At 46.5% G+C, this 18,582-nt stretch overlaps 2 long non-coding RNA genes across 2 annotated transcripts in view; one reads left to right on the plus strand and one right to left on the minus strand.

Moving 5' to 3' along the window:
* The window catches only part of LOC308467815, a 728,761-nt gene that overhangs the window by 349,030 nt on the left and 361,149 nt on the right, over positions 1-18,582 (minus strand). The window lies entirely within an intron of this gene.
* LOC308467807 overlaps positions 1-18,582 on the plus strand; it is a 44,747-nt gene that overhangs the window by 18,098 nt on the left and 8,067 nt on the right. The window contains exon 2 of the long non-coding RNA XR_013981301.1: positions 14,982-15,159. This is a non-coding gene — a long non-coding RNA (uncharacterized lncRNA). The remainder of the gene's footprint in view (positions 1-14,981; positions 15,160-18,582) is intronic.

Consider the following 18,582-nt stretch of genomic DNA (forward strand, 5'->3'; position numbering starts at 1 on the left):
CTAATTGGCGCACAACATAAGGTGCAAGTGTGCACTGACCACAAGAACCTAGAGTATTGGAGGACGGCACGAGTGCTCAACCAACGGCAAGTGAGATGGGCCCAGGAGTTCTCCAAATTTAACTTTGAGATTTGTTACGTGCCAGGCCCAGAGAACATTAGGGCGGACGCTCTCTCACGCAAACCTGAATATTTGGAGGGGGAGGGAGCACCCGAAGAGAGACATGTCATTCCAGAGGACCGCTGGGTGTGTGGGGCGGCATTGGTGGGACAAAGAGAACTGGTAGAGGAAACAGAGAATGATGAATACGCCCAGAATAAGCTCAGAGGTCTTAGGGGTGAGGGAGAGGAACCAGGGGGTTTCGAGGAAAGAAATGGAGCTTTGTATTACAAAGGGGCACTGTATATCCCTGAAGGAGACTTAAGGGGGAGGGTACTCAAGCAGTTGCACGACAGCCCCACGGCGGGGCATTTTGGACAACACAAAACCATGTGGTTGGTCACCAGGGAATTTTGGTGGCCTAAGGTGAGGGAAGATGTACGGGAGTATGTAAGAGGGTGTGAGCAATGCCAGCGAGCCAAAGGGGAGAGGCGGGCACCGGCGGGGCTATTAGAACCCTTACCAACCCCAGAACGACCTTGGGAGGCAGTGTCGATAGATTTTATGACTGATCTGCCGAAGTCCAAGGGGAAAACAGCCATCATGGTGGTGGTAGACCTACTAACAAAGATGTGCCACTTTGTAGCCTGCTCGCATGCAGTCACGGCGGAAGAGACAGCGAAGTTATTTGTAGAACACATTTTTAGGTTGCACGGGGTGCCATTGAGGGTGGTCTCAGACCGAGGAAAACAATTTACTTCCAGGTTCTGGAGGAAGCTCATGAGCTTACTGCAGGTGGAGGTCAACTTTTCGACTGCCCGGCACCCTGAAACCAACGGGCAGGCGGAAAGAGCAAACGGGGTCCTCCAGCAATACCTGAGGTGTTATGTCAATGACAGAGAGAATGACTGGGTAGAAAAGTTGGCGCTGGCGGAATTTGCCTACAACAATGCCGAGAATGTGTCCACAGGGATGAGCCCCTTCTTGGCTAATTATGGGTGTCATCCCAGGGCTTTCCCAGGGGGAGAAGGGGAGAGATGGGGTGTCCCGGCAGCCGAGCATTTTGTAGAAGAAATGGAAGCAATCCATCGTCAGCTCCAACTCAACTTAGAAAGGGCGAAGGAAGAATACAAGAGGCAGGCAGACAAGAACCGAAGGGAAGGTGAAACCATAAGGGTGGGAGATAGGGTGTGGCTGTCAACCCAAGGGTTGCCGTTCAAAGGAGGTTGTAAGAAATTAAGACCCAGGAGATTGGGTCCCTTTGAGGTCATTCAACAGGTCAACCCAGTGGCTTTCAGGCTCCGGTTACCCAACCACATGAAACTGCACCCAGTATTTCACAGGTCGTTACTGTCACCGTATGAGGGGGGACGAGAAGGGATGGCCACTCGGGGACCGGTCATAGAAGAAAGGGAATGCAGCAGCCATGTGGCAGAAATCCTCGACGCCAGATGGAAGGGGGATCAGGTGGAGTATTTGGTAGCGTGGGAAGGAGAAACGGAGTCAGAAAACACTTGGGTAATGGCAGAAGATATCAATGACGAGGTATTGATAGAAACGTTCCATCAAAGGTTCCCAAGGAAACCTCAGCCTGTGGAGAGGTTCCGGAGGGAATACTTTGGGACCACCGATGAGGAGGAGGAGTTGGAAGGATTCTCGGAATCGGAAGGGGAAGGGGAGATGGACTCTGAGGAGGAGGAGTACTTCGAGACCAGGAACCGCAACAGGTGGAGAGAAGTGTTCGGGACATCGGAAGATGAAGGAAGTTCATTCCGGGGTTTTGCCTCCTCACCGCCCGTAGAGGAGGGGGCGAGAGGGGATGAAGGGGGCCCTGGAGGGGAGGTGGATGTCAGGGAACTGCCATCGGAAGGAAGGGAAGTGAAAGGGCTCACACAGGTTGGGAGAGACTCAGCAGCTGAAGAGGGAACCAGTAGGGGGAGAGGAGCTGGGCTGAGGGAAAGGGAGCTGGAGGGATGGCTCAGAGACACTTCCAGCGAAAACAGTGGGGAGGTTTCAGGACCTCCTGTAGGGACACCCACTCCTCGCCGGAAACTGTCACGCAGAGAGTCCAGAAGACGTGTTTCCGTTAAGGAGCTTTTATGTTGGAAGCGATTCCGAAAGCAACCACTGTCGGAATCTGCCAGCGACTGACGGAGCCATGTTTAAGGGGCTCCGTTACAGACAGAGGTTTGCAAACTTGACCAAACTCTGAGGGACTAGGATTTTACACACAAGCAGCTCATCGTCCCATCACAGTATCTGATGTCAGCTCGCCTAAGAGCCGTTGTCAAAAACCGGTATTTTGTTGTTCTTAATCTCAATTTCAGAGGAATTTCTCTAAAAATGCCTACTTTCTGTCCAGCAACCACGAGATCATTTTCAAAGCTATTCTGAAGGATTGTGTCCTTCACTTTTTTTGTCACTAATGTTAACAAAATGTCTCCTGGCTGCTTCTGTTCTCTGCTCTGAAACGATTTAATTCCAAAACAGCTTTCAACTGAGCCATCCAGCCAATCTTTACTTTCCCCCATCCACTCTGAAATTGTCTGTGTCACATATGTCTCTAGGACTGGCTCAGAGTCAGAGTCTGGTAGCCCTCTGATTCTGACCGTCCTGTCCCGTTCTTGTAATTGCAGAAGTAAAACCTGATCTTCTAAATCACTCTGTTTCTCTTGAACCCCTTGTACCAATCCTGACATCCCTTTTTGTTCCTCCCTTACTTCTGTGACATCCTCTCTTAATTTTTCTAATTTATCTACCTTTGTCTCCAAATTGCTAACCTTATCTCCCAATATCCCAAACTGTTCTTTTAGAACTTTGTTTGAGTTCTCAATATCTCTATGTACTTGTTCCTTCAATGATAAATTAGATTTTTCCATGTCACTATGGACTTGTTGTGTAAATTCTTGCATTGATTTCATCATCTCTTTCCTAAATTCTAAAAGCTGCAGTGCAAAAGGGTCTGTCTGTTCTTTGTCGCCTTTTTCCCCATTATCGCCCTGTACACTGGCCCATCTTGCAGCTGCAGCAGCAACCGAAGCTGCTGTTTTACGTGTTGTTATTCTGTCTGGCCCCGACATTTATTATCTGTTGGTTCCATGTATTGTATGAGTTGTTCAAGGTCACACCTGCCAGCTCTGAATCTGTTCGGCTGTACAGCTATCACCCCCTCCCAGCTTTCTTCCGGTTTCCCTTTCCCTTTTGTCAGCTATCTCTCCCCCCGTCACACTTTCACATTCACTTTTATCCCCTAAGCAAAGGAAGATATAAAAAGAAAAAGGAAAAAAAAGGGAAACTTTCAATAAAACATGTAACATAGAATATGTAAATACAATATTTAACAATAAGGGGGGGGGACCAGTTAATATTCCAAGAACAAGGGAGGTAAATTAAAAAAATATATTAGGCCAGTCCAATTTCCAGTATTGTCTTGGAACAAAAGGCACGCACAAAACAAATAAAAAACCAGACTTCCGGGGAGGCGCCTCCGGCAATGGCTGAATTCCTCTGACCGGGAGGAATTTGCTCCGTGGGAACTTGGGTCTGGCCGCCACGGCGAAGGCGGAGACCCGTTAAAATCACAGGCGGGAGGAGCCTGTGAGCGTGGGATTCGGCGGGCACCTTTTGCGCCTCCCCCACTCACGGGGAACCCCGGTTTTTGGGGCTCCGGAGCGACATGGGGTGAGTGGCGCGGTGCATCGAATCGTCTGCTTCCACGGAGCGAAGCCGCATAGCGGTTGCCGGAGAGCGCTGACCTTTTCCTGTGGACAATTGGATTTTAAAAGTGGTTACCCGTGAGTAGAGTTTAAGCGGAAGAATTGGATTTCTAAATGTTGAATTTGGCATCGTAACGGGGAGGTTCAAAACAGGAAGTCCGCCTCCCCCTTTTGTAAATAGACTGAGGCAATGAAGTTGCAAGCTGGAGTCCTGGAAAGTCTTTTGTAAAAGATTAAATTTCCATCGGTAAAGAACAAAACCCCCCTTTGGAGGCAGGAGAAGAGGGGGGGAAGTTGAGGACTGAGTATGCCTGCAGGAGAGAGCGAAGAGATCTAAAACACCGCCGCTCTGACCCTGGAAACGGGCTGCTAGGAGGACTGACGTATTGTGGAATGTTCATTGACAGCGTTTAGAACGTTCATTGACAGCTAGTTAAACAAGAGAAATACATTGTTTCTACTGTTTCCGGCTGTTTCAAAAAGGAGTAAAAGTAACTGAAAATTGAAACTAACTTGAAACTAACTTTGGATTGTTTAAAAGAGGATACTATTGACTACTACAAATAGAAACTGTTTCCCCCTAGTGGAAGCTTTTGAAACCGGTTGCTTTACAAGAGTTGGGTTAGGGAAATTTCCAGCTGCAAGTTAAAAACCGTGAGACTCTGGGACTGACCTTGAATCTTTTAAGTGTTATGGTTAATGGAAGAGGAAAAACAGATCAGTCAACTGCTGACAAAACACTAAGGTCTGGGAGGACTTGGCAATAATCCAGGAGAGGTCCACCACCAGGTCCCCTTGCTCTTTTTGTTGCAGCCTTTGTACCAGTATATGTAAAACCAAGAGAAATGTTGACAGAAGAGGCCCTAGTGGCTGCGTTATTTAAGATAAATGACTCATTGGATCAGCTTCACAGGAAAATGGACATGATAAATGCGAAAGTGGATGTTCCAATCACTAAAATTAACGTAAATATAGAAAGTATAAATAATACCAATATAGAAATCACCCAGAAATTGACACAGGAACCGATTTTGGTACGGCAAACTGCGGAGGAGGCCAGGGAAAAAGTTGTTGTTGCTGAATGTAAAGAAACACAACTGGAGAGAAAGAGAGCCCCAGCTATACAGAAGCAACTTGATGAATATAAGTTGACGCTTGCGATGACTGAACTTAAAGAAAAACAGACGACTTTGAGGATTAGAGTTCACCTTTGGTGGACATGCCCAAGGATTAAGACACTTTGGGAGATGATTCATAATGAAATGGAAAAGGTATTTAAATATACCTTTTTGAAGAAACCAGAGGCCTTTCCCTTGGGCATGGTTGGCCAATTGGTGTTAAAGAAGGACAGAACTCTTTTCACGTATGTTACAATAGCAGCAAGAATACTCATTGTGAAGAACTGGAAGACACAAGATTTATCTATCCGGAAAGAATGGCAGATGAAGTTGATGGACTATATGGAATTGGCGGAAACGACTGGCAGAAATCCGAGACCAGGGAGAAGAGTCGGTGGAAGAAGATTGGAAAAAGTTTAAGACTATTTATAGAAATTTTGTTAAAATAATGAATGTTAGAAAAATGTTGGAATGAAGTTATATGGCTTCAGTAGAAATGCTATAAGGAATTAGGTATAAATAGATTAATAGAGTATTAAAGGGAAATATAAGATTAGAATATGTTAAGATAATTATAGAAGAGAAAACAGAGGAAGATGGAAAGGAATTGCTGAAACAATTAATAGAAGTGGAATACAAAAAGGGAGGTGTGAGGAGGTCGTGGAAATAAGGGAATGAAAGTTAAGATATCGAAATTGTTTTGTGTTTTAAATGGTTTGCGTCTTGATTTGTTAATCTTATGTTCTTTCTTTTTTTTGCTTTTTCTTTTCCTTTTTTGTTTTTCTGTTTTATTGTGTTTAAATGGTTGGAAAATCAATAAATATTATTTTTAAAAAAAAAAAAAAAAACCAGCAGAGAAGAAATTATTTAAATTATACTTATCTACTTATAGTCTCTCAAATGGTGGTGGTTTGCAATATTTCCATAACTTGTAGGTCCTTTTAGTTAGTTCTTATTTTTAATCCCATGGCCGTAGTCTTGTTTTCCAAATCGCAAATTCACAGGCAACTAAAGTTCCAATTATCAAGCAGCTGAGGCTTTGATTAACAAATCTTATTTGGAGAACTCCCCCATTTCTTTTTTCTTTTTAAAGGGTGGCGCTGTGGGTAAAACCTCAGTGCCTAGGACTTGCCGATTGTATGGTCGGCGGTTTGAATCCCCGCGGCGGGGTGAGCTCCCGTCTTTCGGTCCCAGCTCTTGCCCACCTAGCAGTTCGAAAGCACCCCTAAAAAGTGCAAGTAGATAAATAGGTAGATATATAGCGGGAAGGTAAACGGCGTTTCCGTGTGCTGTGCTGGTGCTGGCTCGCCAGCTGCAGCTTCGTCACGCTGGCCACGTGACCCGGAAGTGTCTCCGGACAGCGCTGGCCCCCGGCATTTTAAGTGAGATGGGCGCACAACCCTAGAGTCGGACACTACTGGCCCGTACGGGCAGGGGTACCTTTACCCATTTCTTTTTGGGGTACTTTAGAGTACTTGGGAAGCTGTTCCAGGCTCTTTTCTACTTTTATTTTGGAGGTTGCCCCCCAAATGTGCAAGAGTTCCCTGCAGGCTTCCTGTCTTTACTTTCCCCTTTCTTCTTTAGCTCTTCCAAAATTTTTTATAAAGTTGCTTAAACCTCCAGCTGTGTAGATTTTCACTTATATCTCACTGGGTAACTGGATACAGTTAAAGTTGCAAGCCATTAGAATGTAACCATCCTTCCAGTCAAAGTTAGCTGTAGCAATTCTCCATAGCAATAAACAAGGTCTGAGTCCCATTCACAAAAAAGTTCCCTTGCAGAGCCTGTCCGCAAAGATCGGAAACTGACTTCCTATTTTGTTTCCGTTTCGCCAAATTGAAGTTTTTGTTACGATATAGAAGCAATGCAGCTGCGAGCTGCTAGCTTGAAAACATCACATGATGTTGGGACTGTCCGTGGGAAACAGAGGGACAGTCAATTCACAGTGCGAAGCACCGGAATTAGCTCAGAGTGTAATATGAGCTGTACAGGAAGTACAGGAGGTGTTTGTCTCTCGACTGCTGGAGTTTGAAGAGAGCAGTCATGTTTTTTGTAACGCTGCAAAGACAGAAATAAAGGCATGTAAATACTTTTCTGTCTATCTCTTTCCCCTGCCGGGGGGGGGGAACAAAAAGGGGGGGGTGTTCTTCTCACGCTGAGAAGGATCACCTATCGCGACCTCTGCCTGGATCTTGCTGAGGAATGCAGACAGGGAGGTCAACAGGAGATCAAGCCGGGTGCCTGGAGAGTTGCCAGTTACTACTTAGATAGGCTTGAATCCCGACATCTGGTAGCAGAGGATGGTTCTGCTACATGAAAGTAGCTAAAAGGTCGTTGGATCGTATTCATCCTCTGCAAGGAGATAAAGGAAGATATGGCAGCGGGCGGATGGAAGCTACAAGAACGGCTGAGCACCGGAGGAAACATTTTTGCTGATAAGCTACAAGCAACAGAGCCCCTAAGGTATGCTGATTTATGGGCTAAAAGAGTGGGCTAAAAGATTGATTCTTCTCTGGTTCACAAAAGCTGCTCTTTGGATAAAAAAACAGCACTGCGAGAGAGCCACATTCTTCAAATTCCTTAGGCTTGATAAGCTTTGCTATTGCCGGTCAGCCAAGTCCAGTTGCTAAGCAACGAGACGTCAGTCTTTTCAGCTACTTCAGAGATAGTTAGCTTGAAAAGGAAGTGGAAATTTACCAGCTAACGGAAGAGAGGCTGGGACTGTAAGAGGCTGGAAAAACACTGGTAAAAATTCCAGCATTTGTTTTGTCTGTTATCTCACTGCTCTTGGAAGGACTTTCAAGACAGCCTGTGTTTAGCTGCCAGGTGCAAGGCAGCAAACAACCCAATAGACTCTTGGATTTTACAGGCTCGAGAGTGAGAGCTGAGGCTTAGATTCAAAATGGATACCAAGAAGGGGGGAGGCTTACCTTACCCACCTCCACTGACTAATGACAATTATTCCTCATGGTCTGTAAAGATGAAAGCCCTGCTTCAGAATCAGAGGGGTGATTGATAATCCCATCCCTGCTGCACCAACGCCAGGTTGGAATTCACAGAATGTGAGATCCAGGACGGCCATAATTCTGTGTATCTCAGATGATCAACTTGTGCATATTCAGGATTTGGAATACGCGCGTGAGATTTGGCAAACGCTGCGTAGAATACATCAAAGAGATGCTGGTTCTTCAGCGTTGCTGCATTTTGAAAAGCTGACCAATCTAAGGCTAGTGCCTGATAGAGATGTGCAAGCGCATCTGACAGAGATGAAATTCTTACGCCAACAGATGGCGCAACGCAATTTCCCTCTTCAGGAAGAGATATTCTGCTTCATGATTATTAACAGCCTTAATCGGACTTATAAAACAGTTGCAAGTCAACTTGGTTCTCTACCTGCCACTGATCTTACGGTGGAGAGGATTTGTTCAGTGGTTCTGAATGAGAGAGACAGACTTGCTGCAATAGATGTCAAAGACAGGGGGAGAGAAGCTCGGAGTTCTGACACCCCCACTGCTACTGCTAGTGAAGAACAGGCTGTTGCTTTGAACGTTGTCCGTTGTTACAATTGTGGACAGACTGGGCATCTTCAGCGGAATTGTAAGAAGCCACGTCAACAGAAAGGAGCTAAGGGGAGCTCTGCAAAGCCTGAGGCGTCAGGCAAAAGTTGTACCAAGTCCCAGATGAAACCTGCAAATGCATTGCTGTCAACAAAAGCCGAATTTTCAACGGAGAACGCGTTTGTTCTTGACACGGGTTGCACGCAACACATGACGTCGCGCCGAGAACTGTTTTCAATGTTTAAGAAGCAAAGCTTCACTGTGAAACAGGCCAATGGCCAGGAGATCCAAGCGATAGGGTTTGGAACTGTGTATCATGAAAGTATGAATTTGACTATTAACAATGTCTATTTGGTTCCTGATTTGAAGTTCAATCTGCTGAGTGTTTCGCAGATCACAAAGAAAGGACTGGTCTTGTCCTATGATAGAGAAAGCTGCAAAATCTTCAAAGATGGAGAGCTGTATCTTTCTGCCAGAGAGAAAGATTGACTGTATTTGTTGACTTTTGATCAAAGTGATTGCATAAATTGTAATGCATCTGAGTCTAACATGATTTCTCTTGCAGGTGTGAAGAAAAACGTCCAGAAGACGACGAAAGTAACCAAAGCTTTTCAGCGAGTGTATGCTGATGTGATTGGTCCTCTAGCACCATCTAGAGGCAGTGCAAGATATTATCTTGTGTGTGTAGATTATTTCTCTCATTATGTGTGGATATACATATTGCACAAACCACAAGAAGCCTTAGAAAGGTTTAAAGAGTTTTGTGACAAGGTTAAGAATGTTCATGATGCTAACATTGATTGTCTTTTCACAGATGAAAAGCCAGTTTTTCTTTTACAGGATTTTCAGGATTTCCTGGATAAGCGAGGCATAAGGCACAAGACTGCTGTTTCTGCAGGAGCATGGAACAAAAGTGTCTGTGTGCAAGTGAACAAAGAATTGCAAAATGGGATGAAGGCGCAATTGCTGAGTTCACATTTGCCACATGAGTATTGGGCTGAATCTTTATTGTATTTTTGTTACACTTGGTTGAGAAAGGTTTCAAAAGGTTTGGGAAGTTCTCCTTTTGAAAAGCTATTTCATAGAAAACCTTCTGTTGCCTATTTTAAGGTTTTTGGGTCTCATGTGAAATCTGATGCTCCAGGTGGAGTAAAGAATGCTAGAGGCATTTTTGTGGGTTATGAAAAGGTTCTCCACAGAGTAATTTTGTCCGAATCTGGTCAGGTGATTCTCACAAAATTTCTAGAGAGTGCTCCTGAACAGGAGAGAGTAATTGTTCACACATTTCCCACTGAGGACAATTCAGATGATGATGATGATTTTACTGATTACAGTGGTATTGAGAGTAACAGTGATAGCTCGAAGAGCTCAGTTGACCTTCACAGGTGAAGGATGAACCACTGTTTACTATCGGAACTGGTTCTCCAAAGAATCCTGAGACTGAACCAGTGAGCAGAGAGGATCAGCACCTTATACGCAGGTCTGAGAGAGTTACAAAGGGCGTACCACCCAAGAGGTATTCAAAAGAGTTTGCTAACTCAGCTGTAGCATGTGTTACTATTGTTGACAACTCAAGACAGGTTAAAGGTGTGTCTAAGTCAGAGACAAAGACACAACAGGGAGTTGCTAAGCGTAAGACTACATTCCCTAGCCAAGGAAATGCAGATGAACTCATTCCTTGGAAGTCAGACAACCAGAGAGGTACACTGGGGAAACCAGTGGCGGGTAGTTCCAAGGGTGGAACTGAAACAACAGGGGATTGTTATATGTATAATAACTGTTTGTTTTCTTCTCTGGATCAAGCTTTGCACGCAGCGCACATTGATTCATATGGGGGAGTATGTTACGATATAGAAGCAATGCAGCTGCGAGCTGCTAACTTGAAAACATCACATGATGTTGGGACTGTCCGTGGGAAACAGAGGGACAGTCAATTCACAGTGCGAAGCACCGGAATTAGCTCAGAGTGTAATATGAGCTGTACAGGAAGTACAGGAGGTGTTTGTCTCTCGACTGCTGGAGTTTGAAGAGAGCAGTCATGTTTTTTGTAACGCTGCAAAGACAGAAATAAAGGCATGTAAATACTTTTCTGTCTATCTCTTTCCCCTGCCGGGGGGGGAAACAAAGAGGGGGGGTGTTCTTCTCACGCTGAGAAGGATCGCCTATCGCGACCTCTGCCTGGATCTTGCTGAGGAATGCAGACAGGGAGGTCAACAGGAGATCAAGCCAGGTGCCTGGAGAGTTGCCAGTTACTACTTAGATAGGCTTGAATCCCGACAGTTTTATGGTCTAACTGCGCCTTTAAATTGTTTTATTGGCTTTTACCTCTAATTAGGAAGGTCTGCTGCTTCTGGTGACGGATCGTAGCTTCAGCAGGAGGTTGCGTTGTTGCCTGGAGCGTTCTCAAGCCTCTTCCCCTTTCCTCCCGTGTGCTAAACAGCAGCCGGGGGGTGCTGGGGGGGGAGAATTCTTGCTCTGCAGGAACCCTTGGGTCCCCACACGCCTGTGGGGTTCTTTGGGGGGGGTGCGCTGAGCTCTGGCGCTGCCCTCAAAGCCTCTCCGCCGGCTCCGTGTCACAGACGACACTCAGCACACTGACATTTTCCTCTGCAGCAGCCGGAACTGAAGTCTGTTTTCATATAATTTAGTTTATTGGATTTTTTACTTTGGTTTATTTTTGTTTAGTTAGAAATTATAAGAAAAGAGTATGTACAAATACAAGTTTAAATCAATATTTAATGGTATAACTATTTAAGGCTGTACATGTACCTAAGATCGTGTATGGATATAAATTAATTAAAAAAAGAGAGAGATCGGCCCTTGGGGAGGATTGCGGCACCAGCAAACTATTAAAATACAATAGTTTTTCAGATATTAAAAGTTTCCCTAAACAGGGCTGCCTTCAGATGTCTTCTAAAAGTCTGGTAGTTGTTTTTCTCTTTGACATCTGATGGGAGGGCATTCCACAGGGCGGGCACCACTACCGAGAAGGCCCTCTGCCTGGTTCCCTGTAACTTGGCTTCTTGCAGTGAGGGAACCACCAGAAGGCCCTCTGGGCTGGACCTCAGTGTCTGGGCTGAATAATGGCTTTGACAGGGGCGCCAGTCATATCAGCCGAAAAATCCCCCAGACCTGTTTGGAATCCCACTGGATCCATCAGCCTTTGAGGGCAGACCTTTCTAATAGATCCCCCTCTGCGGAGGGGGAAAGGTGCTGACATCCTAAATCTCAACAGGAAGTGATCTGACCACGACAAGGGACTGATGTCAATGTCCGCCACCTTCAAATCACCCTCTTCCTGTCCAGTCCAGAAAACAAGGTCCGGAGTGTTGGCCTGCCTTGTGTGTTGGGCCGGTGACATGTTGGAACAGCCCCATGGTTGTTATGGCAGCCATGAAGTCCTGAGCCGCCCCAGAGCCAGCTGTCTCAACATGGATGTTGAAGTCTCCCAGAACCAGTAGTCTGGGAGTCCCCAACACTGCCTCCAAGACCAACTCTGTCATCTCAGGCAGGGAGACTGCTGGGCAGTGAGGCGGGTGGTAAACTAGCAGAATCCCTAATCTGTCCTGATTGCCCAACGCCAGGAACAAACACTCTAGGTCCCCCCCCCCCACTGGACAGAGAGCCTGGAGATAGAGAATCTCTATGTTGTTGTTTAGTCGTTTAGTCGTGTCCGACTCTTCGTGACCCCATGGACCAGAGCACACCAGGCACTCCTGTCTTCCACTGCCTCCCGCAGTTTGGTCAGACTCATGTTTGTAGCTTTGAGAACACTGTCCAACCATCTTGTCCTCTGTCATCCCCTTCTCCTTGTGCCCTCCATCTTTCCCAACATCAGGGTCTTTTCCAGGGAGTCTTCTCTTCTCATGAGGTGGCCAAAGTGTTGGAGCCTCAGCTTCAGGATCTGTCCTTCCAGTGAGCACTCAGGGCTGATTTCCTTCAGAATGAAGAATAGGTTTGATCTTCTTGCAGTCCATGGGACTCTCAAGAGTCTCCTCCAGCACCATAATTCAAAAGCATCAATTCTGTGGTGATCAGCCTTCTTTATGGTCCAGCTCTCACTTCCATACATCACTACTGGGAAAACCATGGCTTTAACTATACGGACCTTTGTTGGCAAGGTGATGTCTCTGCTTTTTAAGATGCTGTCTAGGTTTGCCATCGCCTTTCTCCCAAGGAGCAGGCGTCTTTTAATTTTGTGGCTGCTGTCACCATCTGCAGTGATCATGGAGCCCAAGAAAGTGAAATCTCTCACTGCCTCCATTTCTTCCCCTTCTATTTGCCAGGAGGTGATGGGCCCAGTCGCCATGATCTTCGTTTTTTTGATGTTGAGCTTCAGACCATATTTTGTGCTCTCCTCTTTCACCCTCATTAAAAGGTTCTTTAATTCCTCCTCACTTTCTGCCATCAAGGTTGTGTCATCTGCATATCTGAGGTTGTTGGGGAAAAAAACAATTTAAAAGGCTATCGAAACAGTTTAAAAACAGCTTTTTTTAAAAAAAGAGGTCCTCTCTGCTGAGCAGCAGTCCTCATGGGCCTGTCAGGCCCCGCTCTAGGCCAGGTGGAGAGAGGCAGGAATGGGGCCCTCAGGGACTCAGCAGAGGAGTCCTCTGGTTGAAACCCAGATATCGCCCAGTCCTACTATTGCATATCTCTGTCCAGGTGCTAAGTACTTTTATGCTGCTTTACAAATGTGTCCACCACCTAGTTGATTTGTGCAGTATATTTGCCTGTAAAATAAATATAAAGAAAGTAGTGGGGGTTATTGGGAATGTTTGATGTTTTATTGTGTTCTTTATCTGCAGGAAGCTGCCTAGAGTGGCTGGGGAAACCGAGTCAGATGGGCAGAGTACAAATAATAAAATTATGATTACTATTATTTGGTTACAAAGAACAGGAAGTAAGTGACACAGGGTGGCGTCACTAGAAAGTTATCTGTGATTAAGCCAAGAGCAAATGCAAACATGGGAAAAGTGAAAGTGAAAATTTCGCTAGCCTTTATCTGCTTTAATGTGTATTTGAGGTAAATATTTATATTTTATTAGAGAGAAATTTTGAATTGTCTTAAAACAAGCCTATCCAAGAAGCAGAGAACAGTTTGCGTATTAAGGATCCATAGCTAAAGCTGAAGTTTGCGCATCCCATTTCTTGTGATCTTGTGGAATTTATTTATCACTTCAAATTTCTAAACTGCTTCTCCTTTCCAAAAGGAAACTGGGGAGCTAACAACCATCAAACTGCTACATGTAAAAAACTGGAAGACATCAACTGAACCACAGGAAGCTATAGCTTTTAATGCATTCACTCTAAAACTTCCCTAAACTGCATTTCAAAGGCCTTGAGAAATAATAATAAAAAGTGTTAACAATCTTCCTGGGTGCAACTATAGTATGAGACTGCCCAATTTCCCCTGGGAACATAGGAGGGTTGTGCATATATTCTCTTCAAGCATTGGCAGATTCCTTGTTCATTTTCTCGGTAGTGGTACCTGCCCTGTGGAACTCCCTCCCACAAGATGTTAACAAAAAAAACAACTACCAGACTTTTAGAAGATCTGAAGGCAGCCCTCTTTAGGGAAGCTTTTGATGTTTAACAGACCACAGTATTTTAATACTTTGTTGGAAGCCGCCCAGAGTGGCTGGGGAAACCCAGCCAGATGGGCGGGGTATAAATAATAAATAATAATAATAATAATAGTTATTATTATTATTATTATTATTATTGCAACCACTTTGGATTACAACCATTTTGGATTACAACCACGTCAAACCCAGAACCTATTTTGGTTTACAACCAGACCTCCAGAACGGATTATGGTTGTAAACCAAGGTACCACTGTATTGGTAGTTCTTGTATGTACAAGTATGGGTTTGTGTATGGGAGCTTCTCCCTGAGATAACTTGGGAAGGGCTGTAGCTCAGTGGTGGACCATCTGCTTTGAATTTAAACAGTCCCAGAGTCAGTTCTCACTATCTCCAGGTAGGGCTGGGTGTTGTCCTCTGTAGGAAACCCTGGAGAGCTGGTGCCAGTCAGTGCAGACAATATTGTGTTAGATGGAACACAACGATCCAACAGGAGGCAATGATGGCCACCAAATCAGATGGCTTTAAAAGAGGTTTGGGCAAATTCAAGGAGCATAATGCCGTCAATGACTACTACCTATGACAGCTATGCTCTGCCTCCATGGTTGGAGGCAATAATACTTCTGAATGCCAGTTTCTGGAAACAGCAGGAGGGGAGAGTGCAGTTGTGCTTGGGTGTTGCTTGCCAGTCTCCCACAGGCATCTGGTTGGCAACTGAGAACAGGGTGCTGGACTAGATGGGTGATTGGCCTGATATGTCAGGCTCATCTGTGTTCTTTTGTGTGGCTCGATATAAAGCAGCTTTCTATGTTGTTGAACTTTACTCAGAACATTTCTGTGTTCGTGTTTTCAAATAATTACAAATAATTATTTCTCTTTCTCTTTTTTTATTTTTGTGTTTATCTGCAGAATGGGTGCATGTCGTTGGTGCACCTCTGATGATTCAGTCGTCAACCTGCTAAAAAGTTATGCTTCCTCTACATTGCCTGCAAATGAATTTGCTTCAGCCAATAATGACCTCTGTTACTGCATAGAGTGTGTGGATGAGTACCATAAAGCAAAGGATGAGTTGCCATCCTTCCATGAGGTAATTTGCTTTGATTGATAGCCCACTATATCCTGGCTGTGTTGGGGCTGGCTGATGACAGAGACAGTCATAGCAGATTTGGGCAGGCAGAAGGCCAGTAGTTATTTGATAGCTTCAGGGGTGGGTAGCTTGATTCAGCTGGTGGTAGAGGTTGGTGGGGTTGCTCACCTGAAGTCGCAGTGATGTCATCAGGTGACTCATTCCCCCCTCCCCTATGTGATGTGCAGCACTTTGAAGCCGCAACAACAACAAAATATTGGGGGTGCCAAACAAATCTCTTCCTTACCTTCCTCCCGCCTGCTGAAATCTGCTTTGGGCTGTAAAGTGGGTGGTAGCCACCCTGGTGTATGATCCTAAGAACTGGCTTAAAACAAGATCTCCAATTAAAAAAAGACAGCCCACATGACTGCCCCCTGGAGAGCTGATGGTCAAGCAGAGCAGGCAATACGTGGATAAATGGGCCAGTGATACAAAGCTGGTTTATATGTAAGAAATAGGATCTGTAAAGGTGCCCTTAGGAATGTAAGCACTGCGCAGTTCCAGCTCACTTAGAATAATAATAATAATTTATTATTTATACCCCGCCCATCTGGCTGGGTTTCCCCAGCCACTTGGGGCAGCTCCCAATCGGATATTAAAAACACAATACAGCATTAAACATTAAAAACTTCCCTAAACAGGGCTGCCTTCAGATGTCTTTTCCTTGACCTCTGATGGGAGGGCGTTCCACAGGGCAGGCACCTCTCCTGAGAAGGCCCTCTGCCTGGTTCCCTGTAACCTCACTTCTTGCAGTGAGGGAACCGCCAGAAGGCCCTTGGCGTTGGATCTCAGTGTCCGGGCTGAACGATGGGGTTGGAGACGCTCCTTCTGGACACAGAATTGACCTGCGCCTCCATGGACAGCTGTGAGTCCAAAATGACTCCCAGGCTGCACACCTGGTCCTTCAGGGGCACAGTTAACCCATTCAGGACCAGGGAGTCCCCCCCCCGCCCGCCCCCCCAACAGTACTTCTGTCTTGTCAGGATTCAACCTCAATCTGTTAGCCGCCATCCATCCTCCAACCGCCTCCAGACACTCTCACAGGACCTTCACCGCCTTCACTGGTTCTGATTTAAGAGAGAGGTAAAGCTGGGTATCATCTGCATCCTGCATACACCCAGCCCAACCCCCCTGATGATCTCCCAGCGGCTTCATATAGATATAAAAAAGCACGGGGGAGAGGACGGAACCCTGAGGCACCCCACAAGTGAGAGCCCAAGGGTCTGAACATTCATGTTCATCTCCACTTTCTGGACACAGCCCAGGAGAAAGGAGCAGAACCACTGTATGACAGTGCCCCCAGCTCCCAGCCCCTCTAGACGGTCCAGAAGGATGTTATGGTCGATGGTAACAAAGGCGGCTGAGAGATCCAGCAGAACTAGGAAACAGCTCTCACCTTTGTCCCTAGCCCGCCGGAGATCATCGACCAGCGTGACCAAGGCAGTTTCAATCCCCTGATGAGGCCTGAATCCCGATTGGAAGGGATCCAAATGGTTCGCATCCTCCAGGCGTGCTTGGAGTTGTTCAGCAACCACTCGCTCAATCACCTTGCCCAAGAATGGAAGATTTGAGACTGGGCGATAGTTGGCCATATTGACTGGGCCTAGAGATGTTTTTTTAAGAAGCAGTTTAATGACCGCCTCTTTCAGTGGGTCTGGGAAGGCTCCCTCACAGAGAGAAGCATTCACCACCCCGCAGAGCCCATCGCCCAGCCCTTCCCGGCTCGGTTTTATTAGCCAGGATGGGCAAGGATCAAGGAGTCAGGTGGTTGGTTTCACTCGTCCAAGCAGCCTGTCCACATTCTCGGAGGTAACAGATTGGAATTGATCCCATATAACATGACTAGACAGGACTCCAGCACTCTCCCGCCCTGGCCCTGCTCCCACGGTGGAGTCTACCTCCTTCCGAATCTGAGCGACTTCATCTGCAAAAAACTTTGCAAAAGCATTGCAGGAGACCTTGGGGTCCCTACCAGGCCCCGGTGACGAAGGTGGTTTCAATAGATTGCCAACCACCTGAAAGAGTCTCCTGCTGCTGTTTTCTGCAGATGAGGTAGAGGTAGTGAAGAAGGTCCTTTTCGCCGTCGCCACTTGGCAGGCTTGACGTTGAGCTCTAACCTGTGTCCGATCCGATTCAGAATGAGTTTTCCGCCACCGGCGCTCTAGCCATCTCAACGATTGTTTCACTGCCCTCAGATCCGGGGAAAACCACAGGGCTGTCTGGGCTCCATGCAATCGGAGAGGGCGCTTTGGAGCCAGGCAGTCAATAGCCCTGGTTAACTCCGGATTCCAACGGGAATCAGCTGAAAGGCCATCAACATGGGATAAAACATCCCCTACCACTCACTGGAAGCCATTTGGATCCATTAAGTGGTGGGGGCGGACCATCCAAATTGGTCCCACCTCCCTGCAGAGGGGAAGGGTCGCGGAGAAGTCCAGTTGCACCAGGAAGTGATCTGACCATTGGCACAGAATAAAAGTGTGGTGTAGCTTTTTCTGGGGGTGATGCACTTGCTCACTTAAACTTAATGGAGGGGAAAACACAGGGATTTGGACCAGGGAACAGCAATGTGAAAGGAGGGCAGGGATCTGTGAGTGGACAGAAATCTGTTAATGTTAATACATAACATAGCATACATTTAATATTGTTTCAGTTGTGTGTCACAAGCACATTAGCTATATAGCTTGCTGGGTTCTAGCCAACAATGTTTTCCAGGTAGACCCATTGAAATAGATATCTGCCTAAATTAGTCATGCCCATTAATCTAAATCGGACTTCAGTTCAGAGAACACTAGATACAATCAACTGCATTTTTTTAAAGTTGCACTCATAAGCTGGCTGCAGCAGTTATGAAAGTACCGTATTTTTCGCCCCATAGGACGCACCGCCCTATAGGACGCACCTAGTTTTTTTTTGGGGGGGGGAAATAAAGAAAAAAAAATTATTTCCCCCCCAGGCACGGGGCTGGCGCGGGGGAAGCCCGAGCTTCCCCCGACCCCAGCCCCCAGAAGAGCCTGCTATCCGCAAGCCTAGGGAGCCACGCCGGTCTACCCAGGCTTGCGGACAGCTATGCGAAGCCCGGGCGTGCTGAGGCTTCCTAATGCAGGCAGCTCTGCCAAGCCGCGCCGGGCTCTGGAGGGTCGCGCAGAGCTGCGCGGACCCCGGGAGGGCAGGCAGCTCTGCGCGACCCTCTGGAGGCCGGCGCGGCTTGGCGCCGGGCTCCGGAGAGTCGCGCAGAGCTTCCTGAAGCCTGGAGAGCGAGAGCCTCTCGCTCTCCAGGCTTCAGCGAAAGCCTGTATTCGCCCCATAGGACGCACCCACATTTCCCCTTCATTTTTGGAGTGGAAAAAGTGCGTCCTATAGGGCGAAAAATACAGTAAATTT

This window comes from Podarcis pityusensis (assembly GCF_964106645.2).
Source record: "Podarcis pityusensis genome assembly, chromosome: W".
Taxonomy (NCBI): domain Eukaryota; kingdom Metazoa; phylum Chordata; class Lepidosauria; order Squamata; family Lacertidae; genus Podarcis; species Podarcis pityusensis.